Raw genomic sequence first — 27697 nt, forward strand, 5'->3', positions numbered from 1 at the left:
TAAATATGTATTAGTAAGTCTAGGGAATCTGACTTAAAATGACCCCACATTAAGTTTAGGGAATCTAACTTTAAAAGACCCATATAATTTTTGTAACATACCACGTTAATGGAGTACAGGCGACAAAAATTTTCAAACTTAAAAAGAATTTTCAAATTTTGTTTGGGGGTGGCGTATTTTGGCCTTTCATTTAAAAACTTTTTTGTCACCCTTTGCCTGTCTTTTACTCCAGTATAGTCTATGTTAGTTAGTTAAGTAATTTAATTATGCTATTGAATTATTTCATGAACCCCCTTCTCCTAAATTGTTTGGGGGTGGTATATTTAAATTTAGTATATTGTATGTTCACGTTTTAAAATTGCATGTATAAATATCGAATTATAGAACCAATGGGCCTTGTTGATTAATTGGGACGCATAATGTAATTAGGTACCTTAGTTTCATGAAATTCCACTATTTTGTGGAATTTCGGAAGCTAATCCGATAAGAGCCATGATATGTGCATGCTTGATTTGTCCCAAGCGCTACTTATGATTTCATTTTATCCCCATAACGGGTAGAACTCATATATGAGTTACGTATGTTTTTATTTCTTTATATTAGTCTAGATTAACCTTCTTTTTCAGGTGCTCCCATTTACAAGCATGTTTCTATGGTACTCCCTATCCTTTATTTTCATTCCATACTTTGGGGACAAAGCATAATTCTGTTTGGGGGTAGTATAGAAACATGTTCTAAATGTTTAAGCATATATTAGGTTGTATATTACATATTAATTGTCGTATAAAAAGTAGAAAAGTATAAAAATCATAAAAATAGTTTATACTATGCACTTAGTGATAACAGTATTATTCGCTTCTCCATGATGATATTAGTCTAGAAATCTCATGTAGTACTTGAATTAGGATTTAATTTTTGAAACTTAGTTAAATTAATATGTAAGTAATAGTCATTGCATCTTTTCATGAGCATCTATGATTGTACTTGGCAGTATTTTTCTAAGACCTAGGTTAAAGTACTTAATACATATCTTATGAGCATCTAGCCTAAAAGCCTCAGAAAAGTGAAATATCTAAGTGATGACACAAGGGAGAAGTAAATTCCGAGTAGAGAAATCACACATCCACTTGGTTGATCACCATACCATATCCTAAGCGAGAATTTAGGCCCTCTTTTGATCGATATAGCTAAAAATTCATACCTATAAGTAATTATCCGTTGGTCGCCCCACTGACCCTTTTCATTAGCATTTTCACAAACCACAAATCCTTTACCTAATAAAACAAAATAAAAGTAAAATAAAATTAGCCTACCTATCTGGATAAGTCTGAGAAATAGGATGAGTGAAGAAAAGAGAAGAAAAAAACTTGTATTAACAAAAATTAGTTAGTTGCTTCAAAAGAAAAAGAAATAGAAAAAGAAAAGAAAAGAAAGTTTCCATCCAAAGAAAAGAAAAACAAAAATAAAAATAAAATAAAAACTCTAAAAAAACATAATCAAAGGAGTCAAAAGCCAAAACAAAAAGGTTAAGGATGGAAACTATGTGTAGAAGCAAAGTAAGAACAAGGTTTTCTCTAGTTACATATTTTGAAGACCCTATTATCTCAGACTTGTCTTTTTGAATATCTATTTCCTTCCTTCTTTAACCAACACCTACGCCCTGTATCACCTAATAAAGACATCTAGCTCAATTAGGAATAGGTTGGTGTAATAGTAAATGGTAGATGTGTTTGATCGACCTCGGCTTCCTTGGATTTTCATTGAGATTGTGAGGAAGTGTGTGCCTATTGCACACTAGAGTTAGCAAACTTGAGTGGAAAAATCATAGGGTTATGTGTCTTGACACATTCCTTGTGAGAACCTACTTAGGCACGCTACCCAAAAGTTTCAGAAAAAGACCTGTCATTGCATTTCATAGCATAGTTCATTGTATAGTTCTTTATCTCAAGATGATTTGATTATTATTCATGTATTAATTTAGGAGTTAGATTGATGATCCTTATTTAAATGCTAGTGAGATGTATAGATTCTGAGATAAAATTATGAGACAATTACTTTTATTTCTTAGTCGTTGTAGTATAAATGAAGTTTGTGCGTATCTTCTCTGAAAAACTCTCACAAGGCTATAACCCGTCCACTAGGAAATTTCCTAGTGGTTTAAGTCCTTATTGCATATGGTCAATGCAATCGCTAAACGAGATTAGTTAGAACCACATTTTTTGCTACTTATCTGTTTTTATTTCTCATCTTTGATTAAGGACAAGTAAAATGCTGTTTGGGGGGTGGTGTGATAAGCACCCAAAAGTGTAGTTTAAACCCCTTAATAGTATTACATTTAGGCCAATTATATTTATAATAAATAAGAGTTAGTATTGTTTACGTGTTTTTGTGTATTTCAGGTCTTGAAGCTGTTTATGTGCTTAAAGATGTCATTTTGCATGGAAAACCAGTCAAGATGATTACTGGAAGAGTTGTATGTTTAAAGCCCAAGAATCATGAAGAAAAGCCTTTTTCAAGCCCAGTCAAAGCTGGGAAGTCAAAGTCAATTCGGGTAGAAAAAGAACATAAAAGTCAACAGAATTTCAACAGGCCGTATATTTGGACTCGTGCATTGGAATTGAGCCTACTTTATGTCAAAATGACCAATTCGGAACCAGCTTTTTAATGGACCCTGCCTTGTCCCAATCAGAGCTGTAAAAGTGAATGAAAAGGGGATAAAGTAATTTTCAGCAGCTGTAGCCTATTTAGACTTAATATAATGGATTTCGGGCTAACATTAGAGGCCCAAAGTCCCCTTTTTAGCCCATGTATGATAATGTAACCCTAACTCTCTCCTATATAAAGAGGGTTAAGGATAAACAAAACTTGGCTACTCCCTTATTAGTATAGTTTAGTTTTAATTAGGTCTCACTCTCTTTCCCCTTTCTTTAGTTTAGTTTAGGTTTAGTTAAATAATTAGGGTTTTATAATTGTAGCCTCCAAAGCTCAATTCAATTCAAGTTCTTTCTTATTAATGTCTTCTTATTATTATTTTAATTTAATTAATCCAATGACACAAGGCTAAAACCTCCATTAGACGGGGTTAATGAAGCCAGGGGAGGATGATTTTTTAGTAGTTTAGTTATTGTTTTGCATAAGAACTTCAAGTTCTTCATTGTGAGTGTCTAGAGATAGAGCTCATAATGGAGAACTAGAGTTTGGAGCCACCATCAAAGAGATTTGTGGTGGAGCTAAACTCTCATGCTAGTGAAACCTTAATCCGAGACGACTTGGTGTTCACTAGGGATCAAACAAACAATTCGATAACTAACTAATAGTCAATCGAATCGCGGGGTGGAATTTCCCCTCTCTAATCCTTTTTATCATCATTATATCTACTGTTTTAGCACTTATTTCTACTGTTTTCATAAATCATATTACTCTCTCATTAGTGCAATAGTTGTTTAGTCTCCTCTTACCAACATGTTTAGAGAGTATAATATTGATTGATAGAATGATTTTAGCATGTTAAACAACCTGTTTTCACATCTAATTTAATTCACTTATCAGCATGCTACCCAAAAGTTTCATAAACGGACTTGTCATTGCATTTCATAGCATAGTTTATTGTATAGTTGTTTATCTTAAGATGATTTGATTATTATGCATGTATTAATTTAGGAGTTAGATTGACGATCCTTGCTTAACAGCTAGTGAGATGTTTAGATTCTGAGATAAAATTAGGGGACAATTACTTTTATTTCTTAGTCGTTGTAGTATAAATGAAGTTTGTGAGTATCTTCTCTGGAAAACTCTCACGAGGCTATAACTCGTCCACTAGGGAATTCCTAGTGGTTTAAGGCCTTATTGCATAAAGTCAATGCAACCGCACTCTGCGAAACGAGATTAGTTAGGACCACATTTTTTGCCACTTATCTGTTTTTATTTCTCATCTTTGATTAAGGACATGCAAAATGATGTTTGGGGGTGGTGTGATAAGCACCCAAAAGTGTAGTTTAAACTCCTTAATATTATTACATTTAGGTCAATTATGTTTATAATAAATAAGAGTTAGTATTGTTTATGTGTTTTTGTGTATTTCAGGTCTTGAAGCTGTTTATGTGCTTAAAAACATCATTTTGCATGGAAAACGAGTCAAGATGATTGCTAGAAGAGTTCTATGTTTAAAGCCCAAGAATCAAGAAGAAAAAGTCTTTTCAAGCTCAGTCAAAGTCAATTCGGGTAGAAAAAGGACAAAAAACCATCAGAACTTCAAAAGGGCATATCTTTATATTTGGGCCTTGGAATTGGGCCTACTTTATATCATAACAGCCGGCTCAGAATAAGCTTTCCAATTGACCAGCCTTGCCCCAATCAGAGCTATAAAACTAGATTAAAAGGGCACTGAAGTAATTTCTAGTAGAATTAACCCTTTTAGATTTAACGTAATGGACTTTGGGCTCACATTAGAGGCCCAAAGTCTAGCCTCTAGGCCTATGCACAAAAATTCTCCTATATAAAAAAGATTAAGGCTAAGCAAAACTTGGCTACTCTCCTCATTAGTTTAGTTTTAATTTAGGTATCTCTCTCTCCCCTTTCTTTAGTTTAGCCTCCATAAAAATCATTCAATAAAGCTTAGTTCTTTTACTTTAATATCTTCTTCATATTTTTTTAGTATAGAAAATCCAATGACACAAAACTAAACCTCCATTAGAGCATTGCAATGCAGGGGATTTCAAGGGGTTTGTGACTATAGTCACCAGTTTTGGGGAAAAACTGCTCTGCAATGAAGAGGTGATTATTTGGTGAATATTTTTCCAAGTTGATTTCAAGGTGAAACTCATCACCGAGATAGTGACTGACTTATTAACTTCGGACGGGATGTTGGATTCCATCTGGATTACAAAACGCACCAGACGGAATCCAACATCCCGCCTCGCTATATTTCTTTTTTCCCAGATGGAATCAAACATCCCGTCCGAAGTCCTAACGGCTAGTTCACCAACGGTCAGAAAGTCAGAACGGTCAACAACAGTCAAAATAAAAAACTTTGGTATATATACAACATTTGTTTCATTTCAACTCATACTTCCAACAATCATATATCATATTTCTTCTTCTTTAAAATCAGTTCTTCAAAAAAACAAAATATCAAATGGCATCAACTCAAGCATCTCAAGCAAGTGGTAGCACTCAAGCAAAAGTAAAAACTCACTTTAGCATGTTTGAAGATCAAGCTCTATGTCTTGGTTGGATAAAAATTAGTGAAGATTCCATTGTTGGTGCTTTCCAAAATGCAAAAGGATTTTGTAATCGTGTAACAAATGAGTTCAATCAAGCACGTAGGTCGGATAGGTCTTTCGATTCAATTAGCGGTAGATGGAAATATATTTCAAAAATGATGAACAAGTTTGTTGCAATTGTGAATACGGTGGAGGCTCGACATACAAGTGGTACAACAATACAAAGCCGGGTAATTACAACGTTGTCAATTTAGAATTTATTGATTATCTTAGTCTTAGTCTAATTATTTCCGTTTTAGTCTAATTATCTTAGTATATTTATTATTTCCATTTTATTTTTAGTCTAATTGTTATCTTAGTCTAATTATTATTTCAATTTAATTATCTTAGTCTTAGTGATTATTTTAGTCTAATTACCACCATTTTATTTTTTAGTTGTCCAAGGCAAGGATGACGTACCAACTACAAGAAAAAATGGCTTTTTCACTTGATCATTGTTACGTTATACTCAAGGATAATCCAAAGTGGAGTAACGTTATTGAGGCAAGGTCAAGCCACCCCCACAAAGGGAAAAGGTCACAAAAATGATGGTGAAGATTCAACTTCTAATTCACCAAGTGTTGGTGGAGTTGAATTAGAGGGTTCTCAAGAAATAGAGCGTCCTCTTGGATCGAAGAAAGCCAAGTCCAAGAGGAACCAAGAAAAATCAGTTGGTATGTTGGAGGGTTATTTTACACGTTTAGAGGATACATTTTCACAGGATGTAAATGAAACACAAAAATGCTTAAAACTTAGGGAAAGGGAACTTGCATATGGTCAAAGAAATGTGATGGCAAGAGAAGAAAAAAACCGGATTCAAATGGAAAAAAATCAAGTTCAATTGGAAAAATCAAGTTCAATTGCCTTTAGCGGGTTTTGTCTCAACTGCGAGGTCTAGCCAGCGGTAAAGGTATGCCAAGATGGATTGACCTCAGTCATAATCCCACATCCTCTCTACGTCTGAGACAGCGGCCATCCACCCGATACGTAAATAACTATCAGCATATCCAAATAATACCGCACCAACAAAGTAGAAGAGGAAGGCACGTACATATTCGTGGATCGACTCCTCACCAATATGATAGTCTTTCGGCTTCTTCTTGAGTCTATTCAAATATCTCGAAGTAAACCAACTCATACTTATAGCTCCTCCCTTAAACTGTTCAGCCGATAATCTCAAAAACCCGTCTTCCTCATCATCTTCAACCAAATCAAAACCTTCAAAGAAACTCATTGCCGTAGTAAAAATCTCTAAATTTTCATCAAAAGGAACGGCATCTCCATAACCAATTGGGATACCCGTGAGCATTGTGAAATCAAGAGGGGTAATCCCAAGCTCACCCCATGGAAAATGGAATGTATGGGTAGTTTGCCACCACCGCTCAACTATCCCAAACAACAACGCTTGATCATTTTGTCCCAAATTAGAATTCAAAAAGTTTCCAAATGGTGTGGTAGCTATAATGTTGGTAACCGTGACAAAATTAGGATCCGTTTTTGATTTCATACAACGCCACCACGACACAACATTTGAAAGTGCACAACGCACTTTCCATAGGTGTACTTTCTACATTCAACTAACACGCAATACGATATAATTACAACTAATTTTTTTTTAAAACAATGCGACAAATTCAAACTAATTACACAACAACAAACTTGATATAAACTAACATAAATAATAATAATTAACATAAAAAAAATCTAAAACTTACTTGAGACTCCGCCACTCGATTTGCTACGTGTCAGACCGATGTTAACCCTAATGGTGGGTGTTCCTCGATTTCACAACGCGGTGGAAAATTGAACCCAAGTTCAATTTCGTCCTCCTCGCCCACATTTTGCGTTCTTGACGACGAACCTTTTTGCCCTTTTTTTTGGATATTTTGACATTTCCAAACCATCGGGAATGCTCTTCATGTGGTGAGGTTGGTGGGGATGCATTGGTGGATGGAGAAGTCATTAGGAATGGAAGTTTGTGATAAAAGGTTGTTAATGGAGGCTAGAAAATCGCAATGGAGGCTGGGAAGAAAGTGAAAATAGAGCCTGTTTGCGTCTGTTCATATTGAGTAACCAGACGGGATGTTACATTCCGTCTGGTTATAAAATACCAGACGGGATGTTACGTTCCGTCTCAATCAAAAACCTCCAGACGGAATCTAACATCCTGTCTGAGATATTTTATTCACCTTTGCATTGCACAGCTTCACCTTGTTTTTCACCATTTTGGTGAAAAGAGGGTGAATAAGTGCTAAGGTGGCGGTGATAAGGGGGGGATTATATTCACATGCATTGAAAATGCTCTTAGAGGGGTTTAATAAAGCCACATGAGGATGATAGCTAATTAGTATAGTTATTGTTTTATATAGCGTTTCAAGTTTGATTCTTATAATTGTTTAGAGATAAAAATCATAAGAGTTGAACTAGAGATTAGAAACCCCATTAAAGAGATTTGTGAGGGTGCTAATCTCTCATGCTAGTGAAGCCATGATCAGAGATGACTTGGTATTCACTAGGGATCAATAAAAGCGATTCAATGACTAAACTAATAGACAGTCGAGTCGTGTGGTGGATTACCCCTCTCTATATCCTTCTCTCATCAATTTAATTCACTATTTTAGCATCATAATTTACTGTTTTCATAATATATTACTTTCATAATTAGTGATTAGTTATTTTCTATGTTTATTCATTAAGTGTTTGAGAAGCAAGAGTGAAACAACCTCATGACTCATCTACGCTATAGATTGTATTATGAGAGTATATTAGAATTAAGTATTGATAACATTAGAAGTGGTACCAAAACTATTGTTTTTAATTAGATCAATGGGTCTTTCGTTTCTTTTTTTTCTTTCGAAGCAACTAACTGATCTATTTTTATACAAGGTATTCTCTTCTCTCTTTCTGATATCCAACCAATTCTCAACTCGTCAGCTGGGTAAGCTTTTTATTGTGTGTTGTAATGGGTCAGGGATTTATGGTGAAGAATAAAAAGGATTTTAGAAAATTGTGAAGGCTCAAGAGGTGTAACTAGAAGAAAAACTATCTTTTTGGGTTTTTAACGTTTATTTGGCTATATCGATCCGAAAAGGGCATAAATTCTCTCCTAGGATATGGAGTGGTGATCAAGCAAGTGGACGTGTGCTCTTTCTATCTAGACATCCTTTGTTTCATCACTCAATAATCATTCAGATGAGGCTTTTGGCTAGATTCTCATAGGATATGGAACTTAATTATTCTAACATTAGTCTCAGAAACTCACTGATATATGCAATCAAATGCTTATGCATGTCATTCATGAAAAGATGCAGAAACTATTATATGTATATTAGTCTAAGTTCGAGGAATGAATCCTTACTTTATTGCTATAATGAGGCTTCTAGACTTTTTATTCATCATGGAAAAAGGAAACAAGATATTTAATACTAAACAGAAAAAATATTTTTGGTTTTTTTTCGAAAACTTTTTGTAAGAAGGAAAGAAATATACTACTATATCTAATATAACAAATGCTTGGTTTTTGCAAAATGTTACTATACCACCCCCAAATAGAAATATGTTTTGTCCACAAAGTATGAAGAGATAAAGAAAGAGATTACCATAGAAACAATAGCAAAAACAGTGATACACCTGTATTTTGTTCTTCATGATGAAAATATGTCAACCCTAAATAAGTTTTGGGCGTGGGTTGTTTGATATAGAACGACATATACATGGTTTATTGAACTAGGGATTTAAGTAATTATTATACTATGAAATTTTTGGGTTTTTGTATTTTTGAAAACATATGTAATGCAGAAAAGAAAAATGGAATATTTTGGCATGATGTATTTGTATTACCTTCTACTCATATACCAAATTCCACAGATGAAACATAACAGGCATATATAAAATTAATCTTATACTAACGTTATAAAAAAAGGAAAAATTAAACAATAGAAAATACAATAAAAAGAAAGCATCCAACTATACTGACACTAGGGAACTTCCTAGTCAGAATCCGTGCGTGACTCGTCACGACATCGAGAAGATCCTTCTCCTTGTTGACGTCAGGTCCTAAGGTGTCTATCGCTATGCGGGAGTGCATCTCTAATGCTCTGTAGTGTCCTTGTGACACTATGCTGAAAACATCGCTGATCCTGCTAGAAAGACTGTTGCTCCTCTCCGAGGTTTTGCTGAGCCGCTCTAATAACTTGTTGACCTTGCCTGAGGTGATGGACGTGCTGGTGCAGAATCCTCTGGCCCTCATGGAGGAAGTGAATTCCATCCATGGGCTGAGTGAAATGTCGAGTGGCACCTTCAGTGAAGTAGTCCACAAGATCGGTAGCCAAGCCTTCGGATATAGGTAAGGCGATGCTTCATCTTTTATGAATTCTTCAGGAGTAGAAGAACAACTTCTTCATCGTCTCCTTTATCTTCGAGCAACTCTGTTAACCGAAGAAGTCAACTGCCCTTCTACCAGTGTTGGTGACCAAGATCATGCAGCACCGGGGGTTTGAAGCCACAGACACCCTAGTGGAGGTCAAGGACGCTACCACAGGTCCTATATATGCCCACTGCGTCCAGAAGTTATGGCTTCCACCTACAGCCAGAGCCGCTGAGCAAGCACACCTGACTGAGAAGGTGGATTACTTCGCTGAAGATGTCACTTAACAGTTCACTCAGCCCATGGACGGAATTCACTTCTGCCATGGCTGCTAGAGATGACCTCAAATGCTGACCCAACAGAATACTGAGGTTATGGAAATGTTTGTTTGGATGATTAGTACCTAGGTAGTTTAGGGTTGGATGTTGGCTACCTTAGGTAGTTAGACTCGAGGTACTAGAGGTGAGTCTAGAGCATATGCGTGCTTTTTGAAAAGAAACTTAGTAATCTTTATAGTTATGTTTGTTTGGGGGGGGAGGGGGGGGGCGCAAGTTTTTGGAAGATTTAGTAAGGATTTTGCATTTGAAGTGCTAAAGTTTGAGTAGATAGTTATGAGTGGCCTGGTGATAATACTTGGTGCTTCTTCGCATCCTTGCATGTTGTCCATGAATGAAAGACAGTCAAATTCATATTTATGAACAGTTTGCAACAAATGTTAGACTTACGCTTCTACAGGGTTCCCACATTGGCTTGTGGGGGTGGGATGGAGGTTTAATGATTGGGAAGTGAAACCCTTAGCTCTGCTTTAGGTAATAATGGATACTCCATTTATACTACTTCTTCTTTTGTGATCATGGTTACAGTGTGACAGTCCTTCACCTTTACCTCTCTTGCACCAGTCTAAGAATCTCGATTATGGGTAAGGAAAAATTGGCCTCTCCACTAGGTCAAGTGATCTTTATTTAATTTCTCTATTTTATTCTTCCTCTTTCTCTCTTACCTACAAGTTTCATCTCTAAGTAGTTAGTTTTCTGTGTAGCATGCCTCATTTGCATCCTTATCATTTGACTCTCAGTCTAGGATGTGTATGACCATCTTGTAATTTGTCAATTTTTTTGTCTCATGTTTGGAACTCCTTTTTTCTTCCATGAATCTGCCCTAGGTTAGGTGATGATACACCCTTAGGCAATCTTATTAGCCATCAAAATGTGTTAATTTAATCATTTAGAGGGAGGGGGACGTCCATACCATTCACATGCAAAGGTATCTGCATTTGGCTTGGAGGAAACAAGTAATAATTGGTTTTCTAGTGAAGTTTGCATATCACTGAGTAAATAGTTTAGTTTTTAAGCAACTTTGTTAGAATCACCAAATGAAGCCGAGTCGAAACCATTCAAAATTAGATTAGAAGCAGTTATTCCCCATTCTGGAATGCATCCTTTTTCTAAGTTTTACTTATTTATAAGCTTCAAATAGTGGTTTGTCACAGTAATTAGATTACCGACCTCATAAGATTATTGCTTTGTGGGAAATATGAGTATCTCACTACAAGAAAATGAGCTTTTAGCCACGGATGCCCTGATTTTTTACCCACGGTCAATTACCCTCACTGGATACCCAACAGTTTGTGACCGTCGCTACTCCTAAAAGGACCGTGGACCAATTTTGCATCCTTTAGCCCTCCAGTTAAACACTACTTAGCTTAATGATCGATGCTTGTTTAAACTGTTGGATACCTTGTGAAGTCAAGAACCGTAGGCCTTTACCTAATAACATACGATTCTAAAAAGAAAAAAAAAATGAACTTGAGAAAAAGCCCTAGAGTGAAATTGTTCTTCTTCAACACAACGAGATGAACTTTCATCCCCTTATTCTTTTTCGGTGCTTCTTTTTCAGCAACAAAAAAAAAAACTCTCTCAAGAACCCTAACTTCTTAGAACATCTTGATTTCAGTTTTCTCTTCTCATCTTCTCCAATTTTCTAAAACCCCGTGGGTTAGTAAGGTGAACTTCTTCAATTTCAATGTCTTGATTACGTTGTTATCAAGATGGGTTTTTGAACTTTTTGTTGATAAGCATGAATATTGAAAATACGCAGTGCATTAATAAACTTGTAGATACGCTAGTAATTGACACAAAATAATCTCGATTTCGAACCAATTTTTATACCGATTAAAAAAGGTTGATTTTTTTTTTTACCGATTGAAAAATCAATTTTTTTCTCTCTCATTCTCTTGGTTTCATTTCTTTGTTGAATTCCAGTGGAAGGTTTGTAACGGAGTGGACTGATCAAAAGTGGAACTTCAAAATCCGGTAAGCTCCTCATTCGGTGCTCACTTTATTAATTTTCTATTAGTTAAGTTTGGGAATTTTAATAGACAAAGAATCTACTGTTAGCATGTGTTGGTTTAAGAAGAGCATACTTGATGTTGATGTTAGCATGTTATACACTATACTGCTTAAGAACTTGATCTATGCATGGGTTATTTGCTGTTGATTGTTTGTTTGTTTGTATGTTATAATGTGGAATGATTGTTCTTAGTCATGTTCTTTGGTACTGATTTTGGAATTTGAATGTAAATAAGTTTTTGATTTGTTTGATCTATTGTTTTATAACACTCACTTCAGTGCATGTAATCAAGTTTATGAGAATTAAGTTTGCTATTTGTTTTGGTTATTTTTTGAATGATCTGAGAATTTATGATGGATATTGTTTGCAGGTAAGTAGTTGTGTTGTTACTTTGGGTTCTCTGTCTATCTTTTTGTCTGTCTATCTTTTCTATTTCCCTGAGGTTCTCTGTGAGTATGTGGGGGACCTAATAAGTCCAATGACAAATTGACAATAACAAAGATAGTACATGAGTTATTTAATTCCCTTATTTAATTGGTTCACATATGATATGGATATCTCGATGTAAAGTGATAAACTGATAAACAATTACATGGGACTGCACCTTGCACCTGCAGGTTCATTTGAATTGACGGGGTTGGTTACATGGTTTTGAGTTTTAACTTTTCATGAACGTGTTAATGTACTACATTGTGGGAATCCTAGAATGAATAGTTGTACTGTTTAGGTACTTGCTTGCAGAACTCTTGATAGCGATTATGGAAATTGAGGTCTTTTTCCATGCTATATTACATAATTACATGAAGATTTTTTGTTCTGTATTTAGACATTGCTACGAGAACCCGTTGTTATGATTTATAAATCTATAGTAATATACGTCTATACCACATGGATATCTTCTCATTATTTTTAGATACAGAATTGGCTAGTCCAGGGGAATGGGGGTCGATCACGCTAAATTGGTAGCTGCTACCCTTGCTCTTAGGTGATAGATCCAAAGAACTTCGCAAAACCTTGCTTCTCTTCCTCTCTATCTCTTAAGCACTGAAAGTGAGCTCTCTTAAATTATTAAGTGTTTAAATTAAGTTATTATGTGCTACTTGCCACTTTGGGCTGGTGTTCTCATCAACGCTTCGATTAGTAAGCGAAAAAATCGCGATTTGCTTTTGAGTGAACAGTTTTAGTTTTTTGGCTTAAATTTGTGTTTTGAGTGTAATCAAATGTTGTGTGTTTGTACAGTTTTATATTTCTGCTTCTTGAGAACTATGGAGTGTGGAAATTGGAAGTTTTTTTTGGTTCGATTAATTGGGCTATATTGTTTGCTTGGATGTTTGGAGAAACTAAGCCCAATCTAATATGTATCGAAAGGAGTGTTATTTATTGTTCAATCATTTCAGTTTGTTTGTTTTTTGTTCAAGTTGTAGTTGTAACTTTGTCTTCTCTATGTAGGTGTTTTAGTGCCAAAGCTAAGCTCGAGAACAGTTAAAAAGTTGTAAGTAGGGTTGTTGGCAATCCACAATGTATTCTTGCATTATCCGGATTTTGGATTGGCAAAAACCCATGAGAAGAAGAATTTGGATGGTACTCCACTTTATATGTAACCATAATCGATTAAGAAGTGCCTTCGGATATTTGGGCACTTGGGTGTGATGTTGTAGAGATGGTTACAGGTAATCCTACTTGTTTCGATTCCAACTGGAGGTGGAAAGCTTCTATTGAATCTGATGCTCTCTGAAAATCCAGGTGAGCAATGCTTATTTGATTTAAGTGTTTTATGGAATTGAACAAGTAAAATGTTTCTTGTGTTGAATGATACCTTGCCAGTTGCCACAGATTACTATTTTGAACTCTAACGATTTTGATTAAGTATTGTTAGAATTTACATAAAAAAGTAATATTAGTAACTATAATTCTCTAAGTCTATAACTGAGACACGTGATTAATGTGGAACATTCTAGAATCCAGATCATCCAAAGGCACCGAAAGTGGAAGGTAAATTATCTAATATGTGAGATTGTCGCTTGAAATCTTCCTTCTCTCGATCATCTTTAAATTGTGTCCACCTAGCTTTCTTATCTTGATATAATATAGGATTGGTGCGGATGAGTGGTCATGGGTACCTTCTCGTGGAAGATGTGTTTGCACTAGGGGATTGTGTTGGTTTTCTTGAACAGATAGGGAAACAAGTGCTTCCAAACTTTACTCGGGTAAATTCCTTGATTTTTTATCCGGTTTCTTCTGTGATGCTATGACGCTTCAATAAAATGTTTACATGTAACTATGTAAGATGCAATCAGAAGTTACAAGAGATGCATGATATCTCCTCTTTTCATTTTCCTCTTTTCATTATTTGGATTGATATCATAATAAAGACTTACTGGAGGGCTTTGATTAATGTACATTGACGAATCATTTTTTTCTTTTCCTGGTCAATCTTTGCAACAACTATTTTGGAATTTATTTCAATTAAATAAGAATTTTTTGTATGCTATGAAGGTTAGTTTCCCATATGGAAGTGATGATGATGGGAAGCATGAAGTGCCTGAAGAACATAAAGGGTTAGACTAGCCTTAACGGTATCGTGAAGGCTAGATGATGAAGATGGGTGTGTTCAAGTCCATCTTATTTTATAGTAAAATGTAACTTATAATTTTTTTTTTCAATTGAACAACTTGTATTTCTCCTTATTATTAACTATCTTTTAATAATTGTTAATAATTGTGTAATGAAGAGGCTGTAGAAAGTTTTGTGGACAATTGGTGGTTGTTTAATTAGAAAAAATGTGTAGAAACAGGTTGAAATGTGACATTGGCCCTAATTTTTTTTTTTTTAAAAAAGTCTTTTCCCAATTGTCGATCGTAGGCAAAACCAGGATTTCCCACGGACTAGTCTTGTCGCGACTTCCACGGACTTAGACCGACGCAATGACTGTGGCTATTAGTTGGCTTTTGCCACGGTCATGACTGTGGGCACACTATTACCGACGCACAAAAAGCCCACGGTCATGTGACGGATTTTGACCGTGGGTAAAAGTCTTTTGCCACGGTTTTGGGCCGTGGCTAATAACCTGTTTTCTTGTAGTGTCTAGGTAGAGAATGACTTAGTTGACGACGGTAAGGTGAGGATAGAATGAAACAATTGGTGGGATCAGAGAATTAAATACTTAATATGTAGAGATTTTGGTTTTGGCTGATGGGTTTTGGGGAGGAATTAGAATTTAAAGTAATAATAGATTTTAGTTAGGTGTTGTCCATAAAAAAAAAATTACCTATGCTGTTATAGGCACTGACGCCGGTTGGTAAGCGTATGCAACCTTAGGGAGTTGATCATAGTGTTTCAGATAGATCGAAAATTAGTTTGTAGCACCTATAAGTTGAAGTGATTAACAAATTATAACTACATAAACAACAAATATTCAGAAATACTGTACAGGGAAGTTAAGTCAAGAAACTAATCCTATGACTAAAGAGATTAACAAATTACAGATACCAGTGATGCTACCAGAAGTGAATACAACATTACTGAATAATAAGTCGGGATTAGAGGATAATAAGCTTCTTACTGAAGACACTACGGGTAGAGAATACGAATCCGAAAGAAACTACTAAGAAACCTAAGCTAGGATTAGTGCAAGCTAACCCGGGATTAGAGAAACATGTGCCTCAAGAAACGAATCCTATGACTAAAGATACAACAGGGAAACCTAAGCAAGAATTAAAGAAAACTGAACAAACGAATCCTATGACTAAAGAGACTACCAAATTCCAGATACCAGCGATCCCACCTCAAGAAACTACGAGACAACCTATGCATGGATTGGAGCAAGCTAACCCCGGGATTAGAGAAACCAATGATCCGTATAAGGTCATTCTTATGGTATCCTTGATATTGTCAGTATCAAGCTATATATAAGCTTTTTATTCATGTGCGCAGTTATATAAGTTAGTATATGGATTGCCTAGTAAACAAATATTTACTTATTTCTTAGCAATTGCATGGTTCCTTGTTGATGGTTGAGTATCTGCTTGTTGTTTTGCCTTGGTTATACTGAAATGGAGTTAAGATCACCACCTTTTGGTACTAAAAATAACGAAATCAGGAGTCCCGCCATTACTTTCCCTTCATTAATTTTAACTACCTTATCATAAGATATTCAATCCATGTAACGTGCAATTTGTTTAATCTCTTATCTCTTGTATGAACTGTTCTAGTTTAATTATTTAGGCTCTAACTTTTTTCTACTAATCTACCTCTTACTACACCCTACAGCATGGACAACAAACTACAAATTATGCAGCATTTATACTTACAAGATTATCATATATCATCTTTGCTCATGGGCGGAGAGGTAACTAGCTATCTTCAACTATTTATTAATTATAAGTTTCCAGTTTGCTTCTATTAATTAACATTCAATAACTTGTCTAAATGAGTAACAGGTTCAACCAGTGGTCCGTACACATGAGCATAATCAAAAGGTAAATGACTGGATATTATCTAATGCCCAAAAGAAAATGGTCGCAGGTTTGGGCTTCAAGCACCTGAGAAAAATAGACCAGTTCCATGGGGACCGAGACTTGATATCTGCTTTGGTTGACCGTTGGCGACCAAGGACTAATTCATTCCACTTTCCAACTTTTGAAGCAACAATTACAGTAGAGGATGTTGCCTATATTCTAGGCTTAAATGTAATTGGGAAACCAATTGTGGGCAACTCAAAATTGGACGCTCATGAAGCATTTAAGAAATATTTAGGCCTAAGTCCTCGAGAGTCAGAGGTAAGAGGGAAATCAGTGAAATTGTGTTGGCTGCAAACTACCTTCGTACGCCGACGACCAGGTGTGAGCTAGGGGTGGGCAATGGGCCGGGTCGGGCTAGCCCAGCCCTAAACATTTAAAAGCCCTTCAGATATTAAGGTCGGGTCGGCCCGGCCCTAAAGTCAACATAGGGTCGGGTCGGGCCGGGTCACAAGTCTAAATCTCAAGCCCTGACCCTACCCTAAGCCCTCTTTAAAGGCTTTAGGGTCGGGTTTTAGGGCCGGGCCTATATATTTTCTTCTTTTTACAAATACTATTTTTCAGACAAAGGTTGTTTTTTGGCTTTTGTGTTACAAATGTCTGCTCTGTATTTCGCTTTAATGGTGTGGACGGAAATCTTTAGTTCTAGACTTGGCTTGGATGTGAATAAAAATATAATTTATAAGAAGTAAGTGGGAAAATAAATTGAGAATAATAAGTTTTAGACTTTGATTTGACGATCAAAGGAATAAAGTCTTATTTTTTATTAGGCTAGTGCTCATTGTTCTTCATGGCTACTAGATACGTTGACAAGTTTTTGTTATATAAGACAAGTTATTGGAAGTACCCTTGGGTGTAAGTGATAAATTACAAAGGACAATGTTATTTTAATTGAAAATATTTAACAAAGAGTTGGACAATTATGGTACATATATTTATAGTGAAAATGTGAAACTATAACTAGGGCTTGGTTAGGGCTGAATTAGGGTCGGGCCTATGTTTCAGAACCTTAGCCCTAGCCCTGCCCTAGAAGGCATTAGGGTCGGGCCGGCCCTGCCCTAGAAGGCATTAGTTGTTAGGGCTTTATAGGGCTTAGGGTCGGGTCGGTCAAGGCCGGGTTAGGGTCGTTAGGGCCAAATTCCCACCCCTAGTGTGAGCGAAGCACAATGCGTGATTGCATTTGTGTTATTCCTCATTGGAAGCACAATTTTTTTATAGCCAGGAGGTTATCATGTGCATACAAAGTATCTACCATTCCTGACCGATACGGAGAATTGTGCCTCGTATGCTTGGGGTACTGCTGTGTTTGCGTTCCTATTCAGGTCACTCATGCGGGCATCACTTCGTCGTAAAGAAAATAACAAAGGCCGCAAAAGTGACTGTAATTTTGTTTTGAACGTTTCTACCTCTTCAACTCTACTGTTGGTAAGTGTTGTAACACTGTAGCTTCAAATTCTTTTATGGACCGTTCTTTATTAATTAACTATATATTGGATTGTAATTGTGGATGTTTGCTTCTAGGCATGGTTTTACGAAAGGATTCGTATGTGTCAGCCAAGGTGTCCTACTTTTGTTAAATTCCCAGCTGCTTGCCGGTGGAAACACGTCAAATATAAACCTTCAAAGCTCACGTATGAGCATCTAAGTGCAAAGATGGACACGCTACGTGCGGATAAGGTTAGTCATGCAATGGTTGTCTTAAGTAGATATTTAGGTATTAGTGATATGCATTTATACTTGATATATGTCATGCATAAACAAATTAGCCACGTCGTAAAAAACCAGTGCAATTAGGTTGTTTGGAGCTGATCACTACTTATTTATGTGTGAATGTGAATGCCAAAAAAGTGTATATGCTAATCTTGGTATGATGTTTGCTATTTTAGATAATATGGCAGCCATGGGACGCCTGGGTGAATGCTCCCCAGTTTGCTTTGAACGTTTCATATACGAAGCCCATATCGACATGGCTTATACACTTCGACATTGTAGAGAGGTATATGCCAAAAAGATGCATGAGGCAGTTTGGGCGGAAGCAACACATACCGGATCCACCTCCTAGGTGGAGAGATGATCCTAAATCCTGGAAGTCGTCCAAAGAAATATGCGCAGACTGGAAAATCTGGTGTACGTCTGACTGTACTGGGGAGGAACAAGTAGAGTTCACCGAGGCAAGTCATGCAGCTTACTTGGAGTGATATATGAGCCACAGTGTCACGCAATTCGACCCTTGCACCCTCACTAGGCATTACTGAGGGATAAGTTGACTGAAGAGGTTAATATGTTATGAATTCATTCCGTGTGTTTACTATGTTTTTGTTTAGAATGACGTTTGCTTAGAATGCATGTTCTTAACAACATTTGTTTAGAATGCATGCTTTTATAAAGTAGCTTGATTATGATATGATGAGATTTCCCTTAAAACTTCTTTTTGCTAGTAACTTCAACCTTTGTTATGTGGATAGTTATCCATGTATATCTTGTGAACCTAAAACTGCATTTGTTTTTGTGTTTTGGTGCAGAGGAAGCGCTCTTTCCGCCTTGCTCAATTGCTTGTGCCTTTCTTCGAGAGTATCACTGAGCAAGTAATCCTAGAAGATTTGCTTGCCGTGCATTCAGAAATAGTAAGAGCTGGTGAAGCCGGGAGTGATGCTGATGTAAGTGAAGATATGCATTGTGATAAGAGTGTGAGTGGTGTTCAAGAAGGCTCCAATGACATGAGTAGTGAGTCTAATCCTTTTTTAGCACCAACTTATGAAAGTGAAGACAACACTAATGACATAGAAGTCAATGAACAAGGTGAGCGGATCAATGTAGTAATCGAATCAGTTAATGTCCCATCTCCAGTCAATGTTCGGTTGTTAGTTGAAAATATGTTGCTGACTACAACACTGCTTGCTTCTCATGGTGGTAAGTTTAGGTTGTGATGTACAGTTTTATCGAAATAATGATGTACTCTTTAGTGTAAATGAATAAACACATATTTGAACTGATGTGTAGAGAATGTTGAAGGAGGCATTGCTAGTGGTAGTCCCCAAGTCGAGCTGGAAATACATAATGGTAACCTGGAATTGTTTAAATACATATATGCATCAAAGAATTGAATTCCCAAAGTAATTATTATCATTGATGCTTACGGGCTGGAATTTGCGACAATTGGTTATGCAGGTAATTCTTCGAGTCCGGTTGACAACATTTTGACCTCAATGCATGCAGAATATGATACGCAAGACATGCGCAAAGGTAAACATGTTTTCAAATTTATTGATGGTGCAGTTTTTTTAAAAAAAGTAAATTTATAGGGTTTAGTACACCCCAACTTGTATTAACTTAACTTAATTAAAGAAGTGGATAAAGGTCCTGACTTTTGCAAGTTTGCATTAGTAGGTAGACTAGACTTCCAAAAGATCAAAATTTAATCATCACTAAGGTTTTATGGGCACCCAAAAAATAATATTTGGTAACCCCTCTTGGTAGAGGCTATATCATGGTAACATTTTCTGATGAAAGTGACTACCATAGGGTTTGGGAATAAGGCACTTCGATCTTTGAGATTAAATCAGTGGTCACCTAAGTTTTCTGGTGATAAACAATTTCAAAGTCATGCTCTTGTATGGGTTAGATTTCCACGGCACAGTCTTGAGTATTGAGAAGTAAAGAATCTACTTGCTATGGGAAGGGCTTTTGGAAGGCATACACATGTTTGTGTTCAATATTCCCCCTCTAGTTAGGGCAATAGTTTCCACAAAGACAATGTTCAAGACAATTGGCTTGTGAGATTCCTCCCTTGGTTCGTGATTCCCTAGGATCCATACTAATATGTTCTTACATATCCCCTCTTTTCTTTAGTCTTGTTGTCTATCAGCCTTATAGGACTATTCAGAAGCATCTTGTCATCAAATCCAGTTCACTTTCGTTCCGACAAAGAGTGTGCTACCTTATTCTTTTTTCACTTGGTTCCTCGCAAGAGAGATTGGACACGTTCTCACTCGTTCTTTTTTCAAGATCTTTGAGCCTCTTAAGGATGTCGTAGGGATTCTTCTAATAGGTATGTCCCTGTGCTAATAGACCCCCTCCAATCCTGCCCGGGCAAGGGACTAGTTCTCTACCCGATCCCATTCCGACTTCTGTAAGGTTTACTGGTAACAGTTTCAGCATTGCACCTCACTAGGGTGGCATTTTTTTTATCAGGTTTACTATCCATGTCCCTTAGCCTTAGTTGGAAGCGAAACCAAAGAAAGCTAAGATGCTTTTCTTTTTTCTTCTGTCTTTTTCTTCTTTGTGCCTTAGTTGCTCTTAGATTCATAGCCTTCCCTCTAGTCTAGCTCATAGCCAACTCCCATCCCCGGTCTACCCGCTCATAGTTCTTGCTCTACCCGTGCACTTTTTTCATCCGAGGGTAGAAGCCAGAAGGAAATTACAATCTCCTTACAAACTCGGATTAGCTCTTTCTCTTTAGGATCAAGCAAAGACTCGATGCACCTTACGCTTCTACCCGACGTAACTATGCTCTAAAGTCGCTTTATCGATGAGTCTTAGGAACCAAAGCTTTATCCCCGACTCTCAAGGGTTTAGTATCCTTAATCAAATGCCCTATCCAAGACGGAACATTCAAAAATAGAATCTTATTTACTATAATAATAATAAATTCCCCTAAAAGAAAACAAAGGGTAAAAGGTAATTGTGGCTCGATTTATACCCGTTATGATGACGTGTCATCAACAAATTGGTAAATCGGGGGAGCCGAAATCCCCGTTCTTTTAGTCCCATAAGTTTCCCCTATCGTTGTTCTTTCTTGAGGGCTCGCTCAACATTTCGCCACTAACTCCTTACAGGGGATAACGGGCATCCCTACCCCAGCTCTTGGTCGCATGGATGAATCCCCGCTTCCGAAAAAAAGGGTTCAATAGATTGATTAGCTATGCATGCTCGATCCATTTTCTCGAGGTTCAAAGAAAGGCTATTTCTTTTCTCGCTTCATTTTTAAAAGGTCGACTCGTGTATATGCGCCATGTCGACGTTTGATTAACATGGCTGGTTCTCCCCGCAGAGTGAAAAGACTCCAAACGGTGAATTGTAATAAATCATCCTACCTTTTATGAAGGCTCCTTGTTCATCTACAATGAGCCCACTCAGGGTTTCCCTCAAGATTGGCTATTAGATTCGTAAAAATTGGATATATAGTGGTGCCCATAAAGGGCCGCGATCGATAAAGTTGATGATTCCAACTACTGTCGGTCTCTTTTGTCGTGGGACATACACTAAGACAGTCTTTTATCTATTAGAGCTGGTGCAAGAAGGCCTCCGGGTAAAGGCATTAATACTAATAAGAGAGGAAGAAAAGAAACCTCCCCAAATTAGGTTGTATCAGATATTGGAGGAGGCGAAAAGCCCTACCCTATATTTTATTTATATATAAAGAGAAAAAGAGTTATGTTCATGTTTTATTATATATTGGCCTAGTTGGAGTTCTGACTATAGCTGCAACCTATCTCATATTAGTGTTCAGTGTACCGCCCTCGATCACAAACTATCAATTGAATAAGAAAGAAAGAAGAAAATAGACCCATAGAATATCTATATGTCATCCACATCCAGACGTATATTTCTTTATGTAAGAAAATATTTACTACATTCAATTTTACGGAGTTGCAACTATCCATTATTGCATTGCTAGGAATTAAGTTCTTACAGGTAAATGCTTACTAAGTAGGAAAAACCATTTTATCATGATAGAATGCTTTATTGTAGGCCATTAGCATTCATTATTGCAACTAGTGATGAAGCTGATTTGGGCTAGACGGGACAAGCCTTTTCGAACCTACTTCCCTTTGGTAAAGCATTTCTGTTGTTAAGCCAAAGGTCCTGTATCAATTGGTGGAAAAGGGTAATCAGGAAAGTGTCTCGTACTGTCCATGACTCTAGCTTTCCCCTAGAGTCATCCAAAAAGCTCAATCAATCCTCAGATTAGGAATCTATCGGTCTTCGTTCGATATGGTATACTTTTCTTCGAATTTTTAGATGGTGAGATTAGAGTCTTTTCCTAACCCGAAAGCAAGGGGAGGACTCTACCGCTTTTCAGATGCAAATAGGTGCCCCTTTGGCTGCTCCTCTGATTCCGAAAAAACAAAATACTAACCGAAAACAGAAAAGAATATGGGTCGTGTCTTTGTTTAGATGCTAAGCCTGAAAGCCCTTAGAGTCTTATTTTTATGCCATTATGGAATGCGGGGTTTTAGCTCACCCTTGCTTCTTTGGATGCCCATGTGTCTCTTGTTGACACCTTCGGAGAGGTCAACTATAAAACTTAAAACTCATGGGCAGTCTTACGAGGACGAGTGTTAGGGCCTAAGTTGATTACTCAGGATCATGATGGACAGGCAGGGTGTTACTTGACAGCTCGATCATGGTCCTAACAGTTGAAAATGGAGCTGATAGCCATAAGAAAATAAAAAGGCTGAAGACTTGTCTAGCACTCGGATATATAGAAGAATGCGGTTGGTCCTACAAGGGACAGCAAAGTAGCCTTAATATTATAGCTAGAGATCTGCAGGGGTAGATTTGTGGCTAGTGATCTTGATGGGGTCCTACATCTTATAACACAAAACAATTTGTATGCCCTACGTTTTTATGTTCCTAGGATTAAACCATGCTCATTCTGTGGTGGCAAGTTAGAAACTGCTTTTGTACCTAGGATTAAACCATGCTTTAGATTGTGATCCATGCTCATGCACTTGGGTTATAGTGGTAAACTTTTGGGAATGTTTAGACTGGAATGTATACATAGTTTCTTCACCACACAGGTCTTCTTTATTTTCATTTTCATTTCATGTGATGTGCATGTTTTGAAGAGGATTATGTAGTTTCTACAGTGTTCTGATCAGCTAATTTGGGCTCTATTAAAAATTCGAAACTTGGTTGTGTGCATAATTACTCCATTGAAAATGAGTTTGGAAAAATAACACAGGGTGTGTTGGATGCAGTTTCTTGTGACATAGGTTCACCTTTGAGGCTTTTACATGTTATCCAAGGTTGGTGCTATGCCGAAGCTAAGAATCCACTAAAAGTGACCGAGAACAAGTATTGAGCAACATGTTTCCCGCGTTTTATTATATTATAAAGTAATGTATGTGTATAATAATTAAAATCAATAAACAATTACAATTATAATTATGAAAAGACAATTTCACTAGAGGTTAATGGAGATGCTCTTGGCAAGGAGTTCAGGGGTTATCTGTTCAAAATCATGGGAGGGTGTGACAAATAGGGTTTTCCAATGAAGTAGGGTGTCGTCACTCTTGACTCCTGGGCCCTGGCCATGTTTGCCTTTTGCAACACTAAGGCACTCCCTAATTCTGTGGACACGAAAGGCGCACTGGAGAGAGGAGAAGGAAGTCTATTCGTCGTAGCAACTTTAATGTGTTTTTATTACCATCTTCAAAGTTTGAATTTGCCTTGATAAATAAAAAAAGAGAAGTACTCCTACTCTTGTCTTTACATGGACCAATTATGGGGAGTTAATTAAGTGATGGTCTAAGATTGTGTAGAGAATGTTAAAATAGAGGTTGTTGCTTTATAGAGTGTGAATTTCTTTAAATAGAAGATGTTTTATATACGCCCATTTCATCTACCTTTTTAATATATATCATTTTGTGGTGTATATAGATATCCTGGTGAAAAAGAGTTCTGAGACGATTGAGCAAGCAGGTCCAATCTCCGTCGATGAGGCAGCAGGTTCAACAGGTTGTCATCCACAAACTCCACCTCCTGGTGTGACTACTGTGGAAAGCACCGGGGATTGTGGAATGGATGGTAAGTCGATAGTGTCTTATCATCCTTATCTATTTGTGTATCATGAAAGTTAAATTTTTCCTGAAGTTTTTATAAGATATAAAGACTTGAGGACTTATCATCTAAAATGTTTATTATTTCCCTATCTAGATGGTCCAGTGAAGAAGAAGCCAGATATGGACAAACAGAGAGAAATCCAAGCAATTAAAGATGGCCTCCCAAATAAAACTTGCCTGCACCGACGACCCGGACATTCTTCACTTGATGTCACTCCAGGTAGTTTGTCTAACCAATATTAATTTTAAATTTCCTAATGAGATTGTTATCGTCACGGCGTGGGGCTTTTATAAGCCACACTACTCTGAAGCATCTTATTATTGCAAGTCGTAATGACATGAATTCAAAATATTTTCAAAGCTCCTCCAACCTGATTACAACGTCACCGTGGAATACCAAAAGTATCAAAGAAAATACTCACAGAAAAAGAAGACTTTGAAAGAGACAAATGCATTGCCGACACAACTTGGTGAAACTCTATTAACACTTAATGAATATTTTATGTTTTCGTGCTAATAACAACCTATTTCTATTTCCTACATAAACAGTATTACTACATGTAAGATCTATCTTTCCCTTCTGGACCCCTTAGGGAGGCTGAAAAGTCAACTGCTCTATTAGACTTTTTTTTTAAAAAAAATTAACAATCTTCACTTGGCTAAGCTGTTGCATTAACTCCCAAATCTCTATCACCTCATTTTCAATAGACCATGGCATGGTTTATTTCTTGTTAAGAATCTCGAGTTAGTTGCAATCTCTATCTTCTTATAGCCTACCTGGTAGTATACATAATTTCAAGCCATTAAGAACAGCTTGTAATTCCTTATGTAAGATTGTTCTTGTACGACCTAGCTTCAGCTGTATAACACTTATACTAGTTCCCATTAGGTCTCTAACTATGCCTCCATGTCTTGCTCCCTTAGGTGCTACGCTTCCATTAGTCTCTGACACAGTAGCAGTGCTGGGATCCCGTGAACCGGTACCAGTACAGCAGGAGGAAGCAATACCAATGCAGTAGGATGTAAAAAAACAAGCACCTGTCAAAGTAACTAGGTCAAAGAGGCAATTGTTACAGGAATGAGAGCTAGGTTGCTAAGCTTAGGAATAAAACTTGTTTTTGGATGATTTAACTTTATAACTTATGTCCATATCTGTGTAAGTTGTGTGATGGAAGTGCTATGTTGGATAGTTAATGTGGTACTGTTGTAGGTAATGTGGGGTAGAGTTCTAGGTAAAAAGAGAAAACTTTTTCTTTTTGTTAGAGGTTACTTTCGTCATATCAATTGTAATGTCGCAAGTTGGATATCGTGTATCAATTCTTAGATAGAGTATGTTTTTTAGTATCCAGAACATGTGTGTTATACAAACCAATTGGAGGGTTCTTATGTAAGTACCATCAGAACTCAGAAGGTCCCTAGGTATTATCTTTGGACCTCTTTTGTTTCTCTTTTAGAAAGTTGTATAGTAAGTGCCATTTGTTAATGATGTAAACCTTTTGATAGCTATCGGACACAGAAGTATATATTTAATTTGTGTTTTCGGTAATAGCTTTGTACGAGGTGCTTGGATGATCTGTAATTAGTCGAGACATTTAAGTTCTTTGGCGTACTAAGTCTTTCTATTGCAGTGATCTCATTTTTGTCAACCGGTTATTTAACTGCTCTGGCATTCGTCGAGACGGTTAAGTAGCTGGGTTAATGACTGAGAAGTACATTGTTTTAATTTTCAGGTTATGACAGGTCTTTTATATTTATAAAATGTTGAAAATACAGAGGAAACTCTGCCGAAATTTTTCTGGAAAAGTCATGTATCTTAGGTATATAATTGTTTCAGATTTAGGGCGTGTTTATTGATAGAGCCTTTGTTTTTTATTTTGATTTAATTTATTTTTTAAAAAAAGTTAGATGGCTGCTCAAGTTAGATTAGGTACAACATAAGTACTTTGCACATGAAAATAAAATGACAGCATAAGTATTCTGCTCATGTTATATTAGGTAGAATATAAATATTATGTATTGTATAGCTGACCTTCATAATATCAAATTGTAAACTTGTATTGTTTTCTTTTCTTATTAGTAATTAACATACATTTGGACTTCATTTGATGGAGACAGCCATAAAATAAGAGAAAAGAGAATGGACTTTCTACTTAATTGTAACTAGGCTACTACATTCAATGCCATTTGGTAGTCCTAGTATCAAATAATAGCATATATACTAGGGCCTCATATAGTAGAAAGTAGGACAAATAAGTATGAAAAGAAATGTAAATCAAAATGCAGAAAAACACAATGTGAGAAGCCCTCATCTTCTTTCAATCATTATAGCATGTGTCTATGATACAATAAATAGCATATGAGAATTGTGGTTGACTGGTTGTAACGTAGTTTGGTGTTTCACTCTTGGGTTGCACTTAAGTGTTTAAGTTTGTGTTTCAATGCCTAAACATTGTGGTTTGGTTTTTGAATCACGACTATGTTTTTAAATGAAATTACGACTATATTTGGTACTTAAGTGTTCACATTCAAATTACAGGTATGTGTGGTACTTGAGTGTTCACATTCAAATTACGGCTACGTTATCGCGTTCAAATTATCATCGACATATTTCATTATGATGTACGCATTGGAAAATACTTTTATTCCAATATAGCTATACCACTTTGTCATCGCTCGCAATACTTATTAAATCCAATATAGTGATTTAATGGGAGTATGCTACAAATAGTAGTTTAATAGGAGTATGCTACATATAGTAGTTTAATAGTAGTATGCTACATCTAGTGGCTTAATTGGAGTATGCTACATCTACTGTTTTAATATAAGTTGGTCAATGCATTTGTTCCTTCCGTATGCTCCAACAGTATAACCCGTCCCTCCTTTTACCTTTCGGTTCTTTTATAAACAGCATCAACATCTAGGGTTAGGGTTTAGGGTTTTTACCTTTTTTAAAAAATATATATATATCAGTTATTGCTACTGCATAAGATCCAATCAAGCATAAGAAGCACGAAGCAAGCATAAGAGCACGTTAATTTTGCAAAAATGAAGGTAATTTCCTTTTAAATTCATGAGTTTGATTAAGTTTAAGTTTTAGGGGTAAAATAAGAGAAAATTTTGAGTTATTGAGTGTCATTCTTCACTTCGAATTTTATCAAGTATAAAGAGCACGAAGAATTTGATCTTTGAAATGTTAAAAGAGATAAATTTTAATTTATCAAGTATAAAAAGCATGAAAAAATTTGTTGGTTGTGTCAAGGTTTTCCTTCCTTCATGGATTAGTAATTCTTGAATAATTGAACTTCGTTGAGCAATTGGTCTGAAGTAACCTATTAAGAAGTTTAATTTCTGCATTAG

At 36.4% G+C, this 27697-nt stretch overlaps 1 long non-coding RNA gene across 1 annotated transcript; it reads left to right on the forward strand.

Moving 5' to 3' along the window:
- Nucleotides 1-11885: 11885 nt before the first annotated feature.
- LOC147475040 (uncharacterized) lies at nt 11886-13478 on the forward strand. Its single transcript, XR_015209339.1, has 3 exons — nt 11886-11939; nt 12896-13026; nt 13426-13478. It is a non-coding gene; the product is annotated as an uncharacterized LOC147475040 (long non-coding RNA).
- The last annotated feature ends 14219 nt before the right edge of the window (nt 13479-27697 follow it).

The sequence above is a fragment of the Coptis chinensis genome, chromosome 9 (genome assembly GCF_015680905.1).
Source record: "Coptis chinensis isolate HL-2020 chromosome 9, ASM1568090v1, whole genome shotgun sequence".
Taxonomy (NCBI): domain Eukaryota; kingdom Viridiplantae; phylum Streptophyta; class Magnoliopsida; order Ranunculales; family Ranunculaceae; genus Coptis; species Coptis chinensis.